Source organism: Brachyhypopomus gauderio, chromosome 4 (genome assembly GCF_052324685.1).
Source record: "Brachyhypopomus gauderio isolate BG-103 chromosome 4, BGAUD_0.2, whole genome shotgun sequence".
NCBI lineage: Eukaryota > Metazoa > Chordata > Actinopteri > Gymnotiformes > Hypopomidae > Brachyhypopomus > Brachyhypopomus gauderio.
Genome location: NC_135214.1, coordinates 28,790,940 through 28,806,688, shown reverse-complemented (window position 1 = coordinate 28,806,688; position 15,749 = coordinate 28,790,940). Strand labels below are relative to the sequence as shown.

The following is a 15,749-nucleotide window of genomic DNA, read 5'->3' as shown; positions in this document are numbered from 1 at the left end:
TAAACAGGGAATAACAAAAGCTGAAGGCAATACAAACAGGAAACAGCAAAGACAATACAGTGACATTAAACAATGACCAACAAACAAGACTAGAAAACAGAGTTTATACACACAAAGGACTTTCAAAACAATAAGGGCCATCTGAGGAAAATCAGGGGAGGAGAACGAAACGCAAGACAAGAGACAGAAACCTGGAGCAAAACCGCAATGAAAATAAACACACACGGAACGGCTTCGCTAGATGGGTGAATCGAGACATGGTTCTACTACATGCAGAGAACGGGAGGGGTGAGAGAGGGATATTCAACCAGTTGCAATTTGCAACCTCACCACTAGATGCCACTAAATGTTACACACTGCCCCTTTAATTGGGTTATCCTGCACTTTTTCACCTGCCAGCCCCTCTCCCCCCACCATACACACACCCCGCCCAGGCCCCTCTGACCCGAAGGCACGCCAGCCTGGCAGGGCTTCTACTCAGTCGCTCTTGCCGCAAGCCTCTGCCTGCGAAGGGATCAGTGGTGGTGTGGAGCCCACAGGCAGGACTCGCCAGGGGAGGCACTTCGGCCTGTGGGAACGCCTCAAACTTCCTGTCACCCCAGCAACAGCCCGTGCCCATTCTGTTTATCTCCCCCAGGCCTGGCCCGGATACAACAGAGGCAGGAGACAGATCTGGAAGGCAGCACCGGTGTAGACTGCAACACCCCATTACATAAGCACGTCAGGACACATCTGTCCAATGGTTGGAGGGGAGAGCATCTTAATTGGTCACACAAAAATACTTGTAAATGAGCACGTCAACAACCAAAGGTTGACTCAAAAAAAAAAGAAAAAAAAAAAACAGAACCGCGCTGGTGTGTGACAACAATTATACCATTTATGACATTTAGTCTACAGAAACATTTATTAATGTCAGCATAATGTGAACTATAACATATATAGATCTATGAAAGTGGCGTATGAAAGGAGGATACCTGTCAAGCGTTCCGCTATTCTTTAAAGACTCATTACGAGTGCCGGCCGCGGGTTCAAACGTTTGCTCCAGTCGCAGATTTGAAAAGGTCTCTCTCGCCACAGTGGCGCAAGGCACAAGGAGTTGAGCTTAATTGTATGCTAACTGGGGTGTAATGCAGGAGACTACAGTATTCTTAGCAAGGGAGAGAGCTGTGTCAGGGGAGTTCTGTGTAATGAGGAAACAGGAAGTTGGGCAGGGTGATAGTGGAAGGAACACGAGCCATAGAGGAACATAAAACACTGGAACTAGCCAAATGAGACGACCACCCCAGCCGAAAGGAGCAAAATGACCACCATCAAACAATAAAACAAGTCTAACAAGCGCCGTCCTGCAAAAGAACACAAACGCACCACATTTTGCCCACTATGCTCTCGCATTACTCCCAATCCCCCTTTGAGTCTCTAGGCTGCTGACAGACACTCACGGCCATATTTGCTTCCATGTGCAGTTAAAAAAAGACGTGGAAAAAAACGGCTTTGACATAAGAAGGCGATCGGAATTCCGTGGCACATTTTATTACCTAGACTGTTACACACAAAAACCTAATGAGCGTTGCTCAGGGCCTCGGAGACCTGAGGTTGTCATGGGTCCAGTTCCCCTTGTTCACACTGCAGGTGTTGGAGCTGACTCCCCTGGCTGCTTGTCTCTCCGCAGGCTGTTGCACTCCAGATAGAAGCCGCCCCCCCCCACGCTACAACCGCGCTACGCTACGCTAACCCCTGGCATGCATCAGCCATTCCCGGTTGTAACCGCACACGTGCAGGCCACGTGATCCCCCCCCCCCCCCACCCCCGGCGTGTTTGCTTCTCGATGCAAACGCAGGGATCGCGGGAAGCGCACGCACCCTGATTAATCAGCGGCTGATTGCAAGGCTCCACTGCTCTATCAGCACCGGAGGCTATAATAGCGCGTGACTCATAGTCGTTCGCTCCTCGTGTTGATAACCGTGGGCAGGCCATTAGAGCGCCCTGGACCAGGCCGAGGAAAGCAAAATCATTAACGACCATCTAGCTCTGCACGCACACACGCAAGCACACTGATCGCCATCACCGGCTCCTCTGATAGCGCCCCTCGCTCAGACCTTAATGTTGCCGAGGGCCACGAGGCTGCCTGCAGTAGGCTCGTTACAGGACCATCTAGTTCTTTTTTTCCTTTGTTTTTTTTTCCCTTCTTCTCCGTCCTGCTCTCTTCACTTTCATTTTCATACGCGGCCGGGCCGACGCGGTGACGTCTGGTGCTCCTTCATCTCCACGCAGTTGTTCCCTAAACCTCGTCATCTGTGGCGAGCGATCGCACGCCACTGTCTTAGACTGGATACTGATGCATTAATGTGTAACAGATTGACTGTTTGCAGAGAGAACGTCAAAAGATCCTCCCAAAATCCCCTTACTTAAGGGTCTTACAGTGGGAGTGGGAGTGGGGGTCATGGTGTCTTCTGCCGAGCGGAGTGACATTTTTTTGAATGATGTGAAGTGTAAATTAATTGATATGCTCTGTCATCCGCAAAGTACAGGAATTAAAGAGAGCTGCGCCTTGACAGGCTGTAACACCCTTATATGGGCTTTAAAAGGGCTGGAGTGATTGGCACATCAAGGGAGTGAGTTCCTAACACTAGAAAAGCTCGCTTTCACAGGCAGAGAATTAGGATTTAGACCCCGTCAAGTCTCGACCATGATAAGTTCAGACTGCCACATTCATCCTGCTTCTCAACTGTTGCCAAAACAATTCCACGTGCTACACAGTGACATCTGTAGGCCAAGAATAGATACTACAGCATTAGGTATTACAAGAAAGCAATGCACCTTCATGCAGACAAACACCCCCCCCATCCTGGAATCAATTCGCAGCTTTCAGAGCCTGCTGAAGGTTGCCATCAGGGCTTTGCAGCAGCTGACCACTTGTTCTTTTATTTAAGAACCTGAAACGGGCTCCTGCGTCCACGCGGCGCTCGAGCACGCGTTCACCCGCGGACGGTACGTGCAGAGAGCTGTTTGAACCAAGGCCAGACAAGCATCTACGATCCAGGACCGGCCACGGCCGTCGTCCAGAACGCTGCACTGCCGCCGCTGTGTTTGAACCGAGGCCAGCCCTGACGGACCACGCCCGCGCGCTTGGGGAACATTTACAAACACAGCTGATGCTTTTGGTCCACGCGTGACTGGACGCATTCACACGTAATCTGTCTCAACCCCACCACTCGCCGTAGTTGGAGCTCATTGTGATTTTATTACGCGTTGGACATTTTGCGGTGCGTCGCACACACACGTGCGGGAAATCGTCTGTAAAATCGTTAGTAACAGCCGCACGCGTGCGTGCTTTAGCGGAAAATAGCGCGCAGTCTGTACATGCGACCACCGCCTGTGTGCCTACACGTGCACCCACGGTGGAACTACTCGGATCACATGCTAAAGGTCATTTTACAAGAGAGCTTCACGCGTGAATGATGGCGATATGGCTATACATCCAGTCAGCCAGGGTGCTTATTTAATCATGGGCAATACAGCACTTCACAATCACTGCAGCAAAGTGGGCTTTTGTCACGAGGTCAGAACAACAGCCAGACAGCCCTGAAGGAAAGTAGGTCAACGTGTGCTCTTCCTCATGGAGGCCAAGTTATAGTAATGCGTCTTGTCGCGCGTTTTACCACAGGTCTGGATCTTGTTGGGAAAAGTAACCTCAAATCCTCCCTTGTGAACTCCTGTGTTAAATATTGCCCTTTCAAATTTTGGCTTTTGTATACCACACACATTTACTTGCCGTAAGGTGGATAGTTGTAGGGTTTTGAAAAGAAAAAAAAGCATAGACAAAACAGGCAAACACAAAGCAAACACAGAAATCTTCTAACACAATAGTGGGATGTTAGAACCATATAGATCCACAAACCACAGAGCAGACAGCTCCATCTAGACAGAGTTCTTTCTTGTGAAACCACTAGCACCACTTCAACCCTAAAATTGCACGGTACTGACTCAAAATAATTCAGTGATTCAATGCCGTGATACAGGTGCTACACCAGTTTCCTCCCGTCCTAGCAGCCTATGAAGTTTACTCAGTACATTCACACATAAAGCCAGCATAATATTCTCACTGTGTTTTATATGTTTTGGTAAGCTTCTGGGGGCGACCCAAAAAAATCTACTTTTTACAACCGACGCTCCTGTGTTTGCTCTTTTGGTCCAGCGCAACAAATGTCCGTGTCAGTGCAATGTTCTTCCTTGAAGCATTAACAGAATGGACATAATGTCTTGTTATTCGGCCCGTATGTAGACCCGAAAGCTGCGCGTTTGTCAAACCTGCCCGATAGTGTAGGCAGACCGGAGACATGAACGCATGGAGCAGAGATGGCCCGAGGCGATCCGCGAGGTGAGGGCAGGCGAACCCTGGGAGTGCCCGGGGCGCGCGTGCCAAAAGCGAATCCTTCCAGTCTGACCGGCCCCGGTGCCCCCGCTCGGCACCTCGCGGACCGAGCGTCTCGGCGGTGCCTCCACGCCGCGCCCTCCGCAAACGCCGCCTGGAGCCAGCTCCATTAATCATGAATGAGCCGCGCTGCGTTCCTAGCAACCCGCGCCGAAGACCGCGCGTCGAAACGCGGCAGAGAGCGATCCACTCTCCGCTGCCCCTTACAGCAAGCCGGGAGAAGTGATGATTCCTAGCATGGCGTCATAACAGGCATATGCCTGTTGACAGCATGTCATAATGGTTATATTTAGCACCATGCCTCGGGCTATAGTTTTTTGGACTCTTTGGTGTCAGAGCCAATGAAAATTGTTCGCCGATTCCTAGCAGTCGGTGGGCTTGCAGGGAGCGTTCGCCGCTGCTGTTTATATGTGGGTGTGTGCTCCTGGATTCCTTCACAGCTGATATATCGATAGCGCATATTTTGCATATATTATTGCACTTGGGTAAACTAATTAGCAGGAGTGACGCACGAGTTGTTTATCAGGGTAAAATGCAAGATTAGGCAGGAATTATATATGTGGCACTGCGTGCACAGGAAGTGTGCCACGTAGATCTGCGGTTTGTGCAGAGGGTGTGTTTTTAATCTGTCAAACCGCATGATCAAAGATATTACAAATGAAGCTCTTACACAAGAGATATTTTTCTAAAAGCATGCGGCAATTCATACTAGGACAAAATTCCAGATATTCTAAAATACAATCCTATATGTGATATTTCTGTAAAAAAAAAACGTGTAAATGAATGTGGGAGTGGGAGAAAAGCCCAGCCAGGTAGATGTAGCTGGACATGAACACAGACATTGTTAGTCTTCAACCTGTCAGCATAACGCTTTCATCTTGTGCAGCTGAGTGTTGAGTGGGAGTCAAACCACAGGTCCCGCCCACACTCACATCCCAAGAACATCTCGCCTGGCATCCCGGGAACGTCCTGTATGGATCCTGCTGCAGCCCGCATCCTCGTGTCCCCTCGGCAGCTCTCGGGTTCTGCGGCTGGGAGGGCTGGCAGACCCGCTGCCGCTCGTCGCCATATCTAGGTGTGCGGCGGTCGGCGGTGTGAGCGCGTGGCGAGAGAACGTCTGCTAGGCCGAGATTCCTCCACGCGCACATGCTCAGATGACGTAGATAGCGCTGAGAGCTTTTAATCACGCCGGAGAGCGATGCGTACGAGTTACAAGTGCGCTGTTCACCGAAGCCTGCCACGAACCCAAGTAACATGTTGCCTCGTTAAGCTTTTAGAGGTGACACGTGGACAAGGGCTGGCGTGCGAGGGGCAGCCGGGGTGAGAACCGCCACGCTGCTGTGCTAATGAGATGGAGGCGTAAATCACAGCGCTGCAAGAACTGGGGTGGAGCCCCCACACCCACCTTATCGCTTCTAACAGGGCCATCATTATTTTCAACCAGACCCCCATATTTCTCACAAGAGAGAAATGTGCACACACACACACACACACACACAGAGAAACAAACAAAGACAAACACACACACACAAACAAACACACGCAGACACACACCAGGATGATTAATCTGTGTATTAATTATTGTCACAGAGATTACTACAGCCATATCAGACAAGCTGATTGAAGGTCTCTGTGAATGAACGATAGACAAATGATGACAGGTAGAGGAGTGACAGACAGAGAGAGAAAGAGAGAGAGAGGTAGAGTTGTAAGTTCCTTTAATACAAGTGAAGCAGCTTGCTTGCATGGAGCAGAGCTCAAGTGAAGGTCTGACCTTCTCCCTCCTCTTCCTCTCATATTACACCATGCAAGTTCAGCAGTAGCTTCCTGTTTAACAGCGCTGTTGAGGATGCTCGCCTTGCCAGATTATCAGGCAAATTTTTAGACGCGTAAAATAAACATACCAGTCACCATAATTCTTTTAAAATGGAGTCGTTAAATTAGAGCTGCTCATACCGAGACTCCCACGCAGTTTCGAGTTTGCCCTGCCACATCTAACCCAGCTTGTGTAATATGTGATAATTAACTGATGATCTGAACCAGGTGTTCCAGAACTGGAGTAAAAAAAACCCTGCGATAAATAATCACTCTTGATCTCCATATACAATGTGAAACGGGTTTAGCGGGTGTCTTAAAACAGAAAGACCACCAACCCCTTTTGGTCTCATGGAGTTGGGCACCCATGTGCTAAACTAGCTGGTTCTTAGCCTTCTGCATCTGGACCTGCTGTGTTTTCCAGTCGTGCCTCAACATCGTAGCCCGCCAGCGCTGCTGGGTTTCTCACAAGACAACTACGCACACCTGTACTGCTCGGTGAGTCATTACTAAGTTTACTTACATTTATATTTATTTGCTAGTGTTTGAAGTCCTGCCAACTATCCGAGCTGGTTCCCACTTTGTACGCTGACCTTTTATTTGGTTTTTTGAACTCTTTGCACATTTGACCTCCATGTTTTGACCTGTTTCTGGTGTTGGCTTTGCATCTGATGCACCCGCCTGCATGTTTTTTGACCCCTGCCTCTTACAACAATGCCGAACGTTGGATCCGTCATAATAAACCCTCTTCACACCTACTGCCTCCCATTCATTACGCTAACGAGCATTAAAAAACACTCAGGGCTTAAAGGGGCGGCGAGCAATTTGTTTGTGGACTTGCTTGTTAGCGGCTTACAATTCCTGACCTGGCGAGGGTGCTCAGGAGCTCACATTTAGACAGCGCTTGCATTGACCTTCTCAGTGCCCATAACCACTAACACATACGTTCTACCATTTGCAATACCAATTACATAGAAACATCATATCCATTTCATGTACCTTTAATTATGCTTACTAGTTTATTTTTATGTGCTGCACTCATGAATAGTTTAAAACTGCCACAAATGATCCAGTAGTATTTCCTAACAGAGAATGTAAAACTGTGTTGTCTAAAAACGGGTGATCTCATTCAGCAGTAAATGCGGAAGCTTTGGCTGTTGTACTAACGTGCCTACAAGCATCACTGCCTCCTGATTGGGGCTGTAGATATTCTGAGTGCTGACTCGTTTCAGTTGGGCCTGCACAAGCCGAGCTGGGGCGTCGTATGGCATTGTGTTGGCTGTTCGCCTCCACGTGAGTGAGCCCATTAGTGGCTGCTGCTGGAAGAGGGGGCTGGCCCCACGCTCCACTCGCAGTGGGCGTCTCTCAGCCAGGGCCTGTAGCCACAGGCAGGAGTCAACGTCTATGAAATGCTTGCGTGCGTGCATACGTGCGTGCGTGCGTGTGTGCGTGCGACTGACCGGCACTGGCACAAGTGCTGCTGCTCACTAACTCCAGCCTGCAGGGGTTTGGCAACACGCTTGCCTGATTTTTGCATGTATGTTTACATTTGTGTGCACTCTCCCTGCCTGTGTATGGCTCTCTGCCCTTTGCTCTCCATCGCACTGACCTTCTCATACACACACACACACACACACACACACACACACACACACACACACACACACACACACACACACACACAGAGTTTTACTGAGACTGGATCACATCACAGGCGTCAGTTACATGGCAGACATGCATCAGTAAAGCTTTTCAAGTGCATCCCTTTACACACACACAAACACACACACAGACATGCACACACACAGATACACACACACACACACACACAGCCAAACCTCACTTTATCTCTCCAGTTCCCACCTCACTAGACAACAAATTGCAAAGTATCTCAAATTAAAATGTACCAAGAGATGTAAAAGGTATTGTTTTCATAATTCAATGTGTGCACCTTGAGCCCTAATACACGTCATGCTCTAACTTCTAAGCGTTTGTAATTGAAAGGACTAACCCCTTTGCCCTGCTATTCATCCATTTTCCAACCCTCTATGCTTCCTTTACGATGCAATTCACACACTGGCACTTCACGCGGCCAATACAGCTTCACTCCAACTAAAAACACTGAGGGCGCTACACCACAAAACATCGACAAATGCCAAAAGTCCACCCTTGCTTAATTAAATTTCATACATTTTGAGAAGATGTTTGTTGGCAGGTTTAATAGCACTTACCTAACTGCGATAAAAATATATATATATTTAAAAACCCCTTAATGAGTGTAATTTACCATCCCTGCGCTTATGAAGCACACTAGTTCAAGCTACATAATAGCAGAAGTTAAAGTCAAAGTGTTTCTCTGAGCATGTGCAGTTAAACTGGGACGATGTACGGGTGACACTGGGGCTAATATGGACCTATAAAGAGAAACGAGTTCCTGCTCCTCTGAAAAGTTGGGAGTCAGATGAGTAGAACTGTAAAGGACTTCAGGGGTAGTGAGCAATGTGAGTGATGCCTTCAGCCAAAAGAGGGGGGGGGGGGGGGGGGTAGGCAGGAGACAGAAAGAGAGACAGGCAGACGGAGAGAGAGAGAGGCAGACGAAGAGAGAGGCAGATGGAGAGAGAAGGAGACAGAGAGAGAGAGGGTGAGAGAGGGAGGCAAGTCTTTTGGGACTACAGCAGGAAAGGAGTGCAGAAGCTAGGGTCTAAGTTTGAGTGTGAGTGTGTGGCAGAGAAAGAGATAGAGTGCAAGAGAGAGAGAGAGAGAGAGTGTGTGTGCTCAAGGGCTGCAGGAAGGAGGTGGCAGTGCCAAGCTGCAGATGCAGAAGCTACAGTTTCTTCTCTTCGCCGTGTTGCTGGGAGATTATTTCACCACTGAGCTGGGGGGGTGGAGGGGGGGGGGGTGATTTAGTGACTCAGCTCTGCTTTCAGACGCGCTGGTTCCCTCCGTCACGCAGCCCTCACACACACCAGCGCTTGCCACAGCAGTGGCTGGAGGACGAGGAACAGCACTTCACAGATTATGTAGATGGAGATGTCAGGAGAATCACGCCGAACCGGCAAACCCAAAATAAAGTCAATATTTGTTACAAGCTTTTTTCACAACTTTAAGGCACAGTTTCTGTAAAGGGATGCTTGGAGTAAGGTACTACAAAGTTGCAAAGCCTCGAACGCACTCACATTATTGAATGTAATACTACAGCTTACTCAGAACAAAAAAAAACCCAGCCAGCTTCGCTATTGACGCTTCACTATTGCTGCTTCACGTTGGTATAGTCAGCTGGCAACGGACCATTTTGGATTTTTTTATTGTGTCTATTGAAATAAGTGTGTAATTTAGTAAGGGAGTTACTTGGGTTCAAACAGTTGCAGAAAAAAACAGGACAGAAGTAGTCAAAACTCTTCCAGTTTGGGTTGTTACAAAGGATTAGTCATTTAGAGTTCTTCTTCAAGGCAGTTTTGGTTGGTTTGTAAGCAGTAATAAGTGGTCGGCACTCTTAACAAATGTAACAGACCCAAAAAAGAAACCATTGCTCTGTCAAGATGGCAGATGTAGAAAGATGTAGTCTTGGTACTGGACTGGTTTGGGACTCAAACGTATAGAACAAAGAGCTATTGCAGGTGCATTAAATAAACAGAGTGATTATTATGAATGTGTTTTGAGGAAATAAGTCCCCTAATACTTGGGATTGTGCGAACAGAAGAAGCAGAGCTGACAGACCGTCTCAGTTCGGTTTCACGTCTGCTAAAACGATGTTCTGGCAAATGACTTTGAAATGTCCTGAAATGAAATCAATTCATAGCAGCAAACTAGTTCCAATTCCGAACTGTTTATAATCAAACAACCTCCTCTGCTCTGACTAAAAATAAGTTGTTTTGAGGGGATGTCTTTGATCTATGTTCAAGCAAGCAGGCGGATCTGAAATCTCTTTCACAGGGACACAGTGGAGTCGTCCAGCTGTAAAATCTCCCCCTTGGTCAAAACCCAAAAACGTATGGGCCAAATCTCCACCACAAACAATATTAGCATCACATCCTTGGACTGGTGCTCTGCTCAGAAAGCGTAGCAGCTTCACACAATTAAAGGGCTATCATCATCCTTCTTTTCCATATCATCAGATGCTCAAAGCTATGTGAAAAGTAATTTAGTGCTGATGAAAGCAGAGTCAAAGGCCCGCAAAGGTGTGTAGAAATGTAAGGCCTGTTCACGGGGCTCAGAGACACTCCTTAACATTGGACCAGGTCGGCCACGTGACGACTCTGCTGTTTCATGCCCACAGGTCGATACAAATCTATAAATTCACGAGGCTAAACAAGTTGGTTAGTATTAACCTTATTACTTATTTTTTGCATGATTATAGCCACTCTTTTTTTAAAGTAAACATTTTCATATACCCTGTATTTGACACCTACATATATATTATATTTTAATATGAAATACTGTGTATTTTAAGAGACTAATATAATTTACCACATTTTTATTATTTGAAGAATTTTAATATTGTATCTGGCATATTTATGTTTTCACAGACCTCTGGCACAAGACTTGCCTGTCAGTGTACAGTGAGATAACGTTGCTGGAGTCACAACACTGGAGTCTTTAAACGACAACCGAGCTACGACTGGTGACCTTTGCGAAGGTGTCCTCGGTTATTTCACAGTGAGCGGCTCTGCGTGAGCATGCGTGGCTCTCGGGAGCTTGTTTGGCTGCTCGCCAAGCCCGTGGACAGCCTCGGTTCCTCATCCTGACAGCACCACGCCACTCTCAGCGAGCTAGGCGACGGATAGCAGAAGAGAACCGGCAAGCTCAAGATACGATTATGTAGTAGCAGCTTCTTCTTGTCTGTGTACGCGCGCGCGCCTGTGTGTTTGTGAGAGCGCGTGCGGGTATGTGCTTGTGTGTGTGTGTGTGTGTGTGTGCGCGAATGTGTGCTTGTGTGTGTATGTGTGTGTGTTTGCTTTATCCCGTGCTTGTGTGCATACGAATGTGTGTGTGTATGTCTACACTGAGCCAGATGGCCTGTGAATAAACTTAATTTAAGAGATCGGGCTGGCTTCTACTCTTAAAAAATGGCAGAGAAAGAGGGAAATTCAGCAAATTTAGTGGAAGATGGTAGAACTGCTCCCCCCCTATCCCCTCCCCCCCCCACACACACATCACATCATTCCAGTCTGCGAGAGATTCACAGTGTCCACAAAATTACAAAGTCGATCTACATTAGAAACGACATGTTGTATCATAATGTCCTCATCTAAGACATATGTATTCATGAATCTATAGCTCACTCTAAAACATTGATTTAGATCAAAATCTGCCTGAAATACGGTCAGTTTGATTGCTACCCCCCCCCCCCTCCCATTCACTAATCTCAGCCCTTCACATATAGCCCCACCGTTGTGACTGATGCCTTTAATTACGCTGTGATGTAAAAACGACAGTTTACACACAAATTACCGCCGCTCCCTCGCCCGCGCGCCCGCGGCTGTCCCCTCGCGCTCCCCGCGCTGAATTAAACCGACAGCGAACTTTCCGTTTGGCCGGGACACGCGCACAAAGCCCGGATGAGCGGAGAGTAAGTGCAGTTCGACTGCCGCTAGCGCAGATACAGCCCGCTAAGAAGTGAGATGGCGATTGACGCCGTGCAGGAGACGAAGGCATCTGCTCAGGACGCAGGCGTGGTGGGCATATATTCGCAGTACGTTAAAATATATGGCGCCTTTAGTCCGTAGAACATTCGTCAATGATGTAAAATACTACTTGAGAGGAATAATACTGGAGCTTATATTACCCTCTTACACACTCGCGATTCATGCCCTAGTGGCTTAAACTCATTAGGCTATAAAAAATAGGATTTTAAAAATTTTGGTTATGGACAGGAACTATGAGCATAGGTTAAGCAGTGTGCAGTTGGTTTGACAAATGCAACGAACAGAGCAACGTACAGTAGGACTGCACGGTGGGGGTGGGGTGGGGTGTGGGAGGGGTGGTGGCGGGTGGGGAGGTGGTTGGTTGATAGTGTGTGGTGGGGGGTGTTGATCAATCTTAGATTTTAAGCCTCAGGATTTTCAAATCGCGTTAGCGAACAGAGCTGAGACGACAATTTACAGTCTTGCGTTTAAAAGGGTTCACAATGTCCTAACATCCATTCCCAGTTCAATAAATAAATGTGTAGCACACACTACTCTCCAGTGTGTCCAGGTATCTGCACTCTTTCCTGGGAGCGACGTTCCACCACAAGATATATGTGACAGGAAATTTAGTTGTATAGACCTTGGTCATGTCAATTCATATGACATATGACATGAAGCCGAGATACCATGGATACAGGTATCCATTGCATGGATGTATGTCATGAGGTCTTAAGGTCAGAACTGAGACGGCAAACCTTTGAAGAAACTTTTGTATCAGACATTCTTGCAAGGATGTGAAGTCTTGTACAAGCAATTGATGGAATAGTGTATGAACAGATTAAATCCACAGAATAACCAGTGCATGTGATCCATAAACCCTAAATCAAAAATAGAATGGTCCTCATTTATCAAAACTGTTCTCTGCCTTTGAACATCTGAGCATAAACAGATGCTTTTGCAGTGCTTGTCGATGCTTTGATTGAAGGCTTTATCAAACCTAATATTTATGAGGCACCTAAGCACAGCTCAGAGAGTTCAGAACTATTATGAGACACAACCTATGATACAAATTGCTTTTGGTATTATTATTGCTGCTGCTATTATATGAGACTTTTCTATGACACCGGGAGGAAGTGTGTTTGGGGGAGGGGACTGAAATAAACAGATAAACAGATATAAACAGATAAGCAGATAAACAGATAAGCTGCAGCCTGTGCAGATTGAAATGTTGCATTATGTGTGTACTGCTCACGGCACTGAGTTGCTCTTAGCTGCTCTAATGTGAGTCACGGAGGGGATTGGCCAGCAAACTCACTCTGGCCTTTTTGATTTATCGTTTCAGCATCAAAACTAATCATTCATTTGTACTGCTCCTCACTGGACCCAAACTGTCAGTTTTGAATAATACATGCTCAATTCATTGCTCGAGGAAAATCTGGATGAATATTAAATAGTGTTACCACAAGATGTGGCCCTGTCATCTGATGCACCACCATTCCCATCCTGCATCGTGATTATTGCGTAGGTCAGCTGACGCTAATCCGAGTGGCTGATTAAAGCCGTCACAAGATCAGGCCTGAGTCACGGTTGCTAATGCCATGTTGTCAAGCCGACATGAATAAGCTGTTGCTATGATGATTCGCGCAGGGGCGCCTTTTGTTTGCAGAGGACACTGGACACGCCCTCCGGGCTTGCATTTCTGTGACCACACTAAAAAAAAGCTCTTGTTTCTTAGGGAAACCAAGAGGTTCCCGTGCTGGGAAGAAAGGCAAGCTAATCATCATGTACTCTGTGTCATCTCTCTTTTCCCACCCTACCGTCCCACCCTCACCCTCCACCAATGACTCAGTTTAGTAAATACTGTTATAGGGACTCAAACTCCCAGGAACTACTGGGAAGTGACTCAACACATCCATAATCCCTTTCACCCAATTGGGATATACTTCCCCAATCACTTTTGTAAGTCGCTCTGGATAAGAGCATCTGCTAAATGCCATAAATGTAAATGTCACCAGATTATTGAAGTCTCACAGTGAGACCTCACCTGTGTGGTGAGGTCTCACCTGTCTCTCGTTATGATGTTAATTGTTAATAGTATTTACAGTAAACCTGGACTTTAGTTCTACTCTTTGTGAAGTATTGCCATCATTTCTAATTGTGTACTGTGCACTGACAGTTCTTACTCACTAAGTTCATTGAGTTATTCTGTGTATTACCCTTTTTTGTGTGTTTTTTGTTTTGGATTATCCCTTATGCTTGACTGTCTAGTAGTTTTGTATCTCTGGTTTTTGGCTTTGCACTGTTTTGGACTGTTCTCTGGATGTCACCTGGGTACTGGTTGCTATGCTCTCTGGTTTTAGCCTTGGCCCATTTGATTAAATCTTTTATGATTGCCCTAAAAAATACACAAGAAAAGACCAAATGTGTTTTGCTAATCCATGAGCATCTGGTTTTATTTTCAAAATGTTACACCCCCCTGATTGGACTGAAATTTTCCCAGTTAACCTTTGGATTCCAGTACAGCAGGCACCCAGTTCATTTCGCATCAGAAGGTCAGAAACATTGTGAGCTCATTTCCACTTGAGTTTCAGCCCTTAAATCCTGTGATAAACGTCACCAAGCCTCAGGAGAAGAACATGATGTTATGATTAAAGACAGAGCTGACGGGGTTGAACAAGCACACTGATCTTTCAAGAGTCTTCTCTGCACCACCAGAAGCATATAACCCTCTGCTAAACAGCTGCAGTCCTCCAGGGATATCCCCTAGCCCCTTTCTGCAATACCGATTCTTCCAGAAGCTTCTCACAGGACTTTATTACCCTAATCAGATGGTTTATTGAAAAGATTTCCATGAGCACAGTTCTCCAAGGATGCCTTACTCACCCTTGTGGAACCTCCATATTGGTTTAAGAGGGCCGCTCACCCCTCCCACGCAACAAGGGGTGCACACCAGAGCAAACATGAATCACGGGCTACTAATGAAGAAATTACCAATGGGGTGCTCTTAGGTCAGAGCCAGGCAATAACAGACCAGAGCACCAATGATAATCTCCTAAATAAAAGCCTCAGGCCGTCCTCGACGTGCCATCTGCTGTGCTGACCGTTATTTGGATTAATCTGGTGCCTCACCGACGCTCGATAGCATGGCACTTGCTTTAACGGTGCACTCGAACGAGGAGCTCCACCCATCACTTAAATTGCCAGCCATCCCCTCCACGCTCAGCACTATTACCAGTTTTTATCTTCACCAATCAAGCGAATTAGTTGGGTCCCAATGTTAACGGTGAACCGTGACTCTATAATTGCAGTGTCACTGAGTGGCGGGACATTCTGTCTGACTGCAGTGAACAATGCACAAAAGTATGGGCTCTTGGGTAAAGAGTCACGTCTCCTGGGATCTCTTCTCTCCAGTAAACAAGCATAAGATGCAGGAAGATGAGAATGGTCTTATAGAAATGGGAGAAAGGTTATGCTAGTCCACATCATGTTGTAATAGAGAAGAGGAATTGCTTTATTCCCATAGGTGGAGTTCTAGATAATAGTCCGAGATATTGACTTTCTTCATGACCACAGTGGCTGTAGTTACATTGTGGAGCTAGGTATAATACAGGAGCTAAAAGCTAAAAGACAGTTTCTCCATTGCGATGCTAATGTAAAAATTCAGAAGTCTTTCACACTGAAGTTAAACGTGATTGAGAATGTGATAGAAAATCCTGCCACTGTGATCCAGAAGCCGTATGGATGACCAAGGAGTTTACAACACCTTTCCATTTTTATGAAACTTTGCATTCACTGGTGTTAGTCACATGAAAAAAATGAATTTTCCAGATCAGTTATTTCAACATTTTCAACCAGACAGCTTACAGCATTTGGAA

The 15,749-nt window shown here is 46.7% G+C and overlaps 1 protein-coding gene and 1 long non-coding RNA gene across 6 annotated transcripts in view; one reads left to right on the top strand and one right to left on the bottom strand.

The window, feature by feature from the left end:
• The window catches only part of grid2 (glutamate receptor, ionotropic, delta 2), a 252,938-nt gene that overhangs the window by 175,700 nt on the left and 61,489 nt on the right, over positions 1-15,749 (bottom strand). The window lies entirely within an intron of this gene.
• LOC143511661 (uncharacterized) lies at positions 6,169-11,288 on the top strand. The gene is made up of 3 exons (XR_013130217.1): positions 6,169-6,745; positions 10,524-10,563; positions 10,774-11,288. It is a non-coding gene; the product is annotated as an uncharacterized LOC143511661 (long non-coding RNA).